The sequence below is a fragment of the Vicugna pacos genome, chromosome 33, assembly GCF_048564905.1.
Source record: "Vicugna pacos chromosome 33, VicPac4, whole genome shotgun sequence".
Lineage (NCBI taxonomy): Eukaryota > Metazoa > Chordata > Mammalia > Artiodactyla > Camelidae > Vicugna > Vicugna pacos.
In genome coordinates this window covers 754,061-762,310 of record NC_133019.1, presented here as the reverse complement: position 1 = coordinate 762,310, position 8,250 = coordinate 754,061, and the positions used below count along the sequence as shown (strand labels likewise).

Below are 8,250 nucleotides of genomic sequence, written 5' to 3'. Positions count from 1 at the left end.
CTGTATTATTCATTCTTCGTGGAATTCCTTTTAAATGGATGTTAATCTTCTGGATTAGTTCTTCAGTTTTCTTATATTTTCCACTCTCTTAATCAAGATGTCCTTGATTTTAATTTCTAATTCCCCTGCTGATTTTTTAAAAAAATTCTACTACAAATTATTAATTTCTCACTGTCTTCCTGTGGCCTGATTTGGAGGGGTGGGGAGCAATTAGGTTTATTTATTTACTTTTCAGCGGAGGGTCAGCCTCTCTTCGTGGGCCACGTCGGCCTATTTTCAAGAACCCAGGACCTTGTCCATGTGAAGCACGCGCTCTGCCCGAGCTGTACCTCCCGCCCCACGGTGGCCTGATTTTTCACAGCGTCCTGGTCTTGTTCCGCGTTCACAGCATCTTCTCACATCTCCCTGAGGACATCAGTCCAAGCTTCTGAAGTTTCTTTTTGTCTCCATTTCCTCAGAGTCTTTTTATTCTGCTCATTTGTTTCCATCTTTGTCTTTCAGGTGGGAAAGCCTCCCCGTCTGGTGACCTCTGGACTTCCTTCCATATTTTAGAGCAAAGCAATAGAAGCCCACCTTCATCTCCGTGTTTCTCAGGGGAGTCTGTCTACTGGTGGACCCTTTAAAGGCTAAGACAGTGACTGGCCATGGGCCCATCTCCCTGGTGTCAGAGATGTAGGTCTTTTTGTCTTGACACAGTCAGGTTTCTCTGGAGGAGTCCTCCATTCTCCGGCCAGACAGGAAAACCCTGGCTTTCACACCCTGAAGACTGGGGGGTCTCACCACTGAGCATGAGACCCTCAGCCTCTCTGCTTGGGGTGGGTCCTCACTCTTCTGGGGCTGAGCCCACAGCCTCTCTTCTTCAACCCCTTCAGCAAAATAAACTTCCCACTCGTGCAAAAGTAAGGGAAACAGAGCCCGGGGGCAGGACGTGTCTAATACAGCCAGCCCCTCCCCAGCCCTGCCTCCCGCGGTACTGACACCTGTCCTTGCTGGGCCACCCTGGGGCACCCGTCCCCGCTGGGCCGCCCTGGCTCAGAGACACAAGCCTGCCCGGCCAGCCCAGCTTCACTCTCTGCAGACCCACAAGGCCCAGTGACCTTCACAATCAGCTGCTACTCATTTTACTCTTTTTCCAAGAAAAACCTCATCTCCCAGCCACTTTTATTTTCTCTTCCAATTTTTTTTTTTTTTGTCCTTGGGGTTTATACCTTTTTAACTCTTTCCTCCATTTCTGTGGGATTTGAGAAGGTGCGAGCGGCCAAAATGGAGGTCAGTCCTCCGGGACTAACGCACACCAGTCCCTGCACTCAGTGCTGAGAAGCAGAGGGGATGACACAGAAATTCCCAAAGACCCGGGGCCTCGGGCTGTTTCCACACCACGCCAACACCCCACACAAGCTGGAGTCACCGGAACGGGAGGGGCCGCTGCTGGCTTCGCCCGTAGCGCGGTAACAGAGAGGGGGTTACACAGCCCCACCTCCCGGGTGGAGAGCAGGGAGGACTGCGCCGAAAATGTGTCCCAAGAGACCGAAAGGCACGGAAGACGCCAGGACCAGAAGCCACATCTCCGGTGTAGCCCTCCCATCAGCCACCCCGACGACGAACGCCCCGTTCAGCTATTATCACTGTTCTTGTTACGAATCACATGGGCCTCAGCATGGGTCACACACAGCCCAGGAACTGGCTGATCTGCGCAAGACCATACACCCAACCTGCCGCCACCACGGAGGCCTCCCCGGAGCACGCCTGCCCGGATGCTGGCTCATCACCAGAGAAAGTGGCACCCGACTGTCACCCATTGTGCGTTTTTTCGAGCAGGAGCTGAGAAATTCTAGCCAGCGGGGAGGGGAGTCATCACCCCCAGGCGGGGCGGGACGGGGCATGCGGAGTGCAAGGACCGCTCCCACCAGGCCAGGCGCAGGAGGCCACGCGGCCACGTCTCCTCCCCAGACCCGGTCCCCCTTGGTCTCCGCCCCTTCCCCTCCCCTCCTGTTTCCTGTCCCCTCCCTCCCTGCCCTGATCTCCGGATGAAAAGGCTACTCTTCTCCCCCTGACATCTTGCTGGGCTGTGAATACACGTCTGTTGATTTGCATTTGGAGGAAGAATGAGAGAAAGGGGGTGAAGAAAAGAGAAACACAGAGTCACACATCCCCCGACTCCATGGCTACCAGGGGGCCATGCTCAGGCCAGGGCGGAGGATTTTAACTGTGCCTTTCTCCCCCAAGCCCGCCAGCCTCTCCATCACCAGCTGCTGCCCCAGCTCCACGCAGCCCCAGGCCCACGTGCTCCAAGACGCCCGGCACAGAGACCCCATCTCAGTCTCCGCCCCTCCTCCACGGATGAGCTGACACTGACCCTTTGTGTGAGGCTCAAGACCCGAGGAAGTGTTCTTGCAGGACAGGCGCTTGGGAGAGGCCAGCAGGCTTCTTAGCAAAGGCTGCCCCAGAGGCCGCGTGACAGTGACCCCAGGGTCATGCCTGGCGCTCTTGACAATTTTAAAGTCCAAGTAATTATAAGCACACAGCTAGGAACCACACACCTAGGTGACGCTGCAGGATCTGACAGTTTCCAGCCGTGAGATGCTTACTTCCACATTCGCCTCTTTCCAGAGACAAGAGGCAGGCACGGGGAAGGCACCTGCCCCCTCCGGGGTCACGCCCGGCGCCCGTCGACGGCCGCACAGAGATGCAGGCAGACTCTGCAGGGGGCTGGGAGCTTGTGCTCAGCGAGGCATCATTTCCGCTCAACGCGTGTCCTTCTGCGTGGAAAATTAAGTCAGCCTCTCTTCGTGGGCCACGTCGGCCTATTTTCAAGTAATGCTTACTGAGGTTTAATTGGCCCATCGCACAGGACAGGACGCTGGGTCCGAACGGAAGACTGAGCCCCTGCAGACAGGCCGTGGCCCTGATGTCCTGCACCTATTCCTGGGGAAGGGGGAGCAGACCAAGGAACACCTGGGAAAACCCCGGAAAGTGGGAAGCAGGCGCACAAACGCCCGGTCGTGACTGTGCTGCCGCCAGGAACTCGCCAGGCCCGGCCACCCTGCGCGTTTCACGAACAGCACACTTAGCGTCAGCCAGAGGTATTGGGGCCATTTGCGTGAAATCAGTGGGCACAGTGTTTTAAATAGTCCCTGCTTTGGCTCAGTCCACATGCAGGCCTTTCAAATTGGAAACACTGGACTGAGCAGTAATGACAGGGGGAAAAACAAACTCCAGCCCCACCTATTTGGCCTGGAAATTGTGGATCGCTCGAGACTGAAATGAGTCTGATTTCGCTCCTCAGCGGAAGGCTGGCTGATGACACAGCAGAGCCGCAGCACTGAGGGGAAGACGCCCTCCTGCAAAATTAGGTTCTTCAAGCTGCGCTGGGTGCCTGTGTTCGACACCCTCGCTTCTGCTTTCAGTATTTCCTTGAAGGATGGAGGAGCCTCCGAGGCCTCGGGACTTCAGCTGAACTAGAGCCTCTCGGTCAGGACGCACACCAGCAGGCGCCCCTGCGCAGGGGGCCGTGCTGTGAGCCGGGTCCCTGCCAGGCAGGCCCTGAACACCACTCTCTCTAGCTCACTAGGCTTTCCCTTTGCTGAGGGGCATGCTGGGTACCCCTGGAATGAACGATTCTCCCCCAAATCTTTGCCACGCCTGGAAGGCGGAGCTGCTGAAAGCAGAGGCCAGCGTCCAAGAAGGTGCCACGAGGACGTCGCCGGGGGGCCTGGGGCAGGTCTCCAGGGCACTACGCCTCTTCTGTTGTCTTTTCCGTGAATTGAGTGGGCCCCTCATCACTTCTGCCACCAATGAAGGTTTTGGACTCTCCAGGAAAACTGGGCCTATGGCCACGGCCGCTCCAGAGCAAGAAGGGTGATCAAGCCAACGAATCTCCACGCCCTCGGCCTCCTTCCAGGGTGCCTCTCCGCTGCCTGACATGAACATTTCCAGGGCCTCCTCGAAGGCGTGCGTCTTACCAAGGATGTGCAGCTGGAGAAAACGACTTCGTGAATTTATGTCAAAACACCGAACGGAGTCAGGGGTTGGTTATGCACGCGTAACCTGGCCCTGCACGGGGCGCCCCCGCCCCCAGGAGGCTGCTCAGGACTCAGTGGCCGCTTGTGAACTAGCTGACCGACGGTGGCCGTGTGTCCCTTCAGGGCCCCCCCCCCCCACCTTCCCAGCTCAGCGCTCGAAGCATCCGAAGCCCTCACAAGGCTATTCCCACTCACCACTCGACACTGTTTTCAGGTAGAACGCGGCGAGCAGAGCCTTTTGCCAGGAACCGCCAGGGCCGGTGTTCCGAGCCGAGGGACACGGGGTCCAGCTGGGCCGAAGGGCACCCCCAGCCTGGTCTCAGAGACACGACTTCCCGGCCACGACCTCAGAGCATCGAGGACCGTGAGACGCCGGCACTCGGCTCTGACTGCCAAGAGGAAACTTTTCTTCCCTGGGCACCTTCATTAAAGGACTGAGGACCCAACCATGGCCCGCAGAAGGTGGCTCAGGAGCCAGACCTGCAGCGTCCCACATCTTTCCTGCAGAGTGTGTTCTAGGTCTGCAAGCTGTCAGCCTGCAGCCCCGAGCTGACCCTCAGACCGCTTTGTGTGTCCCAGGGAGGGCAGCTGCTGTCATGACCCCAGCCCTGCGACCGCCCAGCTGCCCGCTGCCCATCTAGTCCCACCTCAGGTGACCCTGCAGATCTGGGTGGGCCTCCGGGCCCACAATCCAGGTGGAGGCCACTCCCCACCCTCCCTGTGCCAATGCCCTCCGTTGGGCCTGCAGCTCCTTGTCAGATGCCCCCTGAGCTGCCATGCTGACGAGCAGCTGTCTTCCCTTCTTTATGTCTTAATTTGCATCTGTCAGCCTCAGCCTCCTCCCTACCTGCCTCTCCGACCCGGTTCTGTCCCAGCGTGTCCCCCATGGTGTGCCCTCAGGGACTTTATACCTGGCTCCACATTGTCTGGTTTTCCTCATTGTCCTGTTCTAGTCATTAAAAAGTCAGAAATATGGAAACTTACATTTAACACAGTCACAGACAACTTCCGTTGCAGTCAAGTGACATTACACTTACAATACACATGCATTCAAAGCCGGGTCACTTCGTGGACGACCAACTGTTTCTTTTTCCAAGCCCTCGAATAAGGAGGTGGTGGACCCTACGCTGGGCACGCGGCATGCGGTGGACAGCAGTCGGCACCGCAGAGGTAGCAGGTCCTCAGGCAAACGTCCAGACAGACCTGGAATCCAGGCTGGCCCCAGGCGGGGCCGGGCCTCTCCCATCTCCAGCTTCCTCATCCGTCACGTGGAGGTAGGGATGCGACCGCCCTCCACATTGTTGTGGGAAACCCGGTGTCATGGAAAAATGTGTCACAGCTCAGTTGTGACAGCAACCTGCATCCCGTCGAGAGACCAAGCGGCACTCGGAGAGATGGAGAACTCAGGTGTATTACACCAGCAGGCACAGAGGAGCTAACACTCCAAGCTCTGGACCGCGTCTGTAGGCTTACACAGGCCTTTATAGGCTGCCAGTTTTACACTTTGCAACGTCATATGCAAATAAAGTACAACAGAAGTTGACCAACCAGGAACAAACTTTGTAGAAATGAACTGATCAGGAGTGAGAGAAATAGCCAATCAGGAGTGAGCTCCATGCAAATGAAGTACTACAAATGGGCCAATCAGAAGTCAAGGAAGTGGACCAATCAGGAATGAGAGTAATAATCAACCAGGAGTGAAGGAAATAACCAATCAGAAGTGAGCTCAGGGAACCAATAGAATTTTAGGTGTAAGTTAGCCATTTCAGAGGCAAAAAGTGAGATAGAGCCTCTGGGCCGGGGAACCAGACGGTGCTGGCAGGAGACCCCGGGGGTCCTGCCGGTCTTTTTATGGGGCTTCCCGCCTCACCGGCAGGTAGGAAACACCCAACCAGGGTGAGCTGTAACAGTCCCTGCGGTCGGCATTCATGGGCCCGCTCCCCGCGCGGGACCCTGTGCTGGGCACCTGGCGCACAGTGGACAGCATCGCCAGTCGGGCCCGCAGCCGCCCAAGTTTAAAACCTGAGCGAGACAGACTTCTGTTAAATGACCACACCCATCGTTCTCAGTGACAACTGCAATGACTGTCTTGAGGTGGGGACGTTGTATGAGCCCCACCGACCTCACAGAGCTGACTCGAAGGGCATATAAAGGCCTGTAAAGTCTGTGTAAACCTACAGACGGGGTCCAGAGTTACCATCTGGGTAAGCGGTCAGCACAGCACCCGGCCCCCGTAGGGAGTCAGGACTGGGCCACCAGGGTGACCATTTGGGGCGTGGAATTGCAATTGCCTGGGAGACATCCAAGTGGAGACGTCACTTAAGATGCTGAATACACAAATCTGCAGCTCTGGGGGGCTTCTGACTGGGGACTGGGGACACGTGCGTGCAGGGTCATTGGGGGGCCAGCTTCCTCCTCTCCGGGCTTCTTCCGGTTCCAGTCAGAGAAACTTCTGCCTCCTGGGAAAAGTACTAGAGAAGTCGTCGTCTTTTGTTTCACGTTTTGCGGGGAGGTAATTCCGTTTATTTATTTTTTTAAGTGGAGGCACTGGGGACTGAACCCAAGACTCCGTGCATGCTAAGCACACGCTCTACCCCTGCTACCCCTGAGCTACCCTCCCCCCAAAAGGAGTTGCAGTCTCTGCTTCGTGAACTCTTTTTCCCCCGTCAGAATAGGCTGCTCATCTGGTTAGAGAGGTGATGAGGGTCCGCGTCCCGGTTCCTTCACTGCAGAGCTAACGTGCTGCCAGCCCAGCTGATGCGAATTCAGTCTCCCCCCACCCCGCCCGCACCCCTCCCCCGGACTGCCTGCAGCACCTGTGTGTTTTCCTTCCTGCTCCTTCCCCTCTCGATGCCAGGCTCCAGGCAGGTCCTGTCTCCGCAGGGGGAGGCCTACAGCTACGGCTGACAGATTAGTCTGCCCGCAGCTGAGTGAATAAAACCAATTGGGAGAAAGAAGGGTATTAAGTGGAGGCGCTCGTTCTGGACCTGAGTCAAGGCTGCGCCCTGCGATTCCGCTTCACCCGTAATAAAATGGAGAGTTTGACACCTGCTTGACTTTGGCTTTCTCAGTTGGTTTAGACCTTAGTGGAGGAGAGAAATGATCAATTGTGCCTTTTAATCCCAACAGTAATTGAAGCAATCACTGACGTCTAGGAGATAATCGCAGGAAAATAACAGTCAGAGGTAAGAGGACCTAGAACTGAGTCTTAAAAACCCTGTTAATGTCCTGGCTGAAGAAGGACTAGCCGAGGGCGAGGGTGGGGGGGATTAAGACAAAAGGGGGCCACACGAGCCAAAAGGAGAAAGAATCTGGAGGAGGAGGCAGTGACCAGCAAGGCAGAAGGTTGCCGGGAAATCTGAGCTACGAGTATTAACATATTTCCATCACACTGTTTTCAGGGAGGCCAGTAATTGCCTTGGTGAAAATTCTTCTGTAGAAAAAAAGGGACAGAAGCCAAACCACCGTGGGAAAAAGAGCAAACCCAGGAAGGCGGCTCCACCAGAAGCGCAGCTCTGGGCAGGCGGCCGACCTCCAGACCCCACCGAGGCGTCTATCCCATGGAAGCCCCCGCCCACACCTCACAGCTGGCCTGGGAGAGCTCGAGACTCACAGGAACAATGCTCACAAGAATTATTTTTCTTTCAAGACTGGGTTGAAACGCACCCAAAGTAACACCTGTGAGCGTGACCACAGCAGGTTAGAGGTCAACTTCCCGACACCCTGACTCCCACGTACCTGAGATGGGGCGGAACCAGGGAGAACGGTTCCCTTCAGAGGTGCGCGCAGAATTCAGAAGCGCACCCTCTGTTGACGTACTTCCATGGGGTTCCCCAGATAAACGCAGACAACTCACAGCCCGCCTCCCGGCCCCAGTCAGCCCACCCCTCCCCTGGAGCCGCACCGGCCCTGCTCCGTCATGGGGGACACCCCGGGACGCACACCGAAGGGGTCTGTTGTCTTCACTGCACTTTATCGCAGCTCAACAGAACAGCCACGCTGCCTAGCTTCGGTCAGAGGGCCTGTTAGGGTGGGAAGCTCTGGAAGAGAACGGCACGTGCCAGTGTGCGGAGAGAAGGCCGATCACGGCCGCCCCGGACCTCGCTGGGGAGTTTGTTCTCTGCAGACAGAGGGACAGAATTAGCGCCTTCACCTTCCCATCTCCTTGTGCTACTTTTTTCTTTTCTTTTCTTTTCTTTTAATTGCAGTTCAGTTGATTTACAACGTT

General features: G+C 56.3%; 1 long non-coding RNA gene across 1 annotated transcript; it reads left to right on the top strand.

Moving 5' to 3' along the window:
- The first annotated feature begins 5,808 nt into the window (after positions 1 to 5,808).
- LOC140691111 (uncharacterized) lies at positions 5,809 to 7,622 on the top strand. Its single transcript, XR_012066585.1, has 3 exons — positions 5,809 to 5,898; positions 7,152 to 7,207; positions 7,424 to 7,622. It is a non-coding gene; the product is annotated as an uncharacterized lncRNA (long non-coding RNA).
- Positions 7,623 to 8,250: the final 628 nt, after the last annotated feature.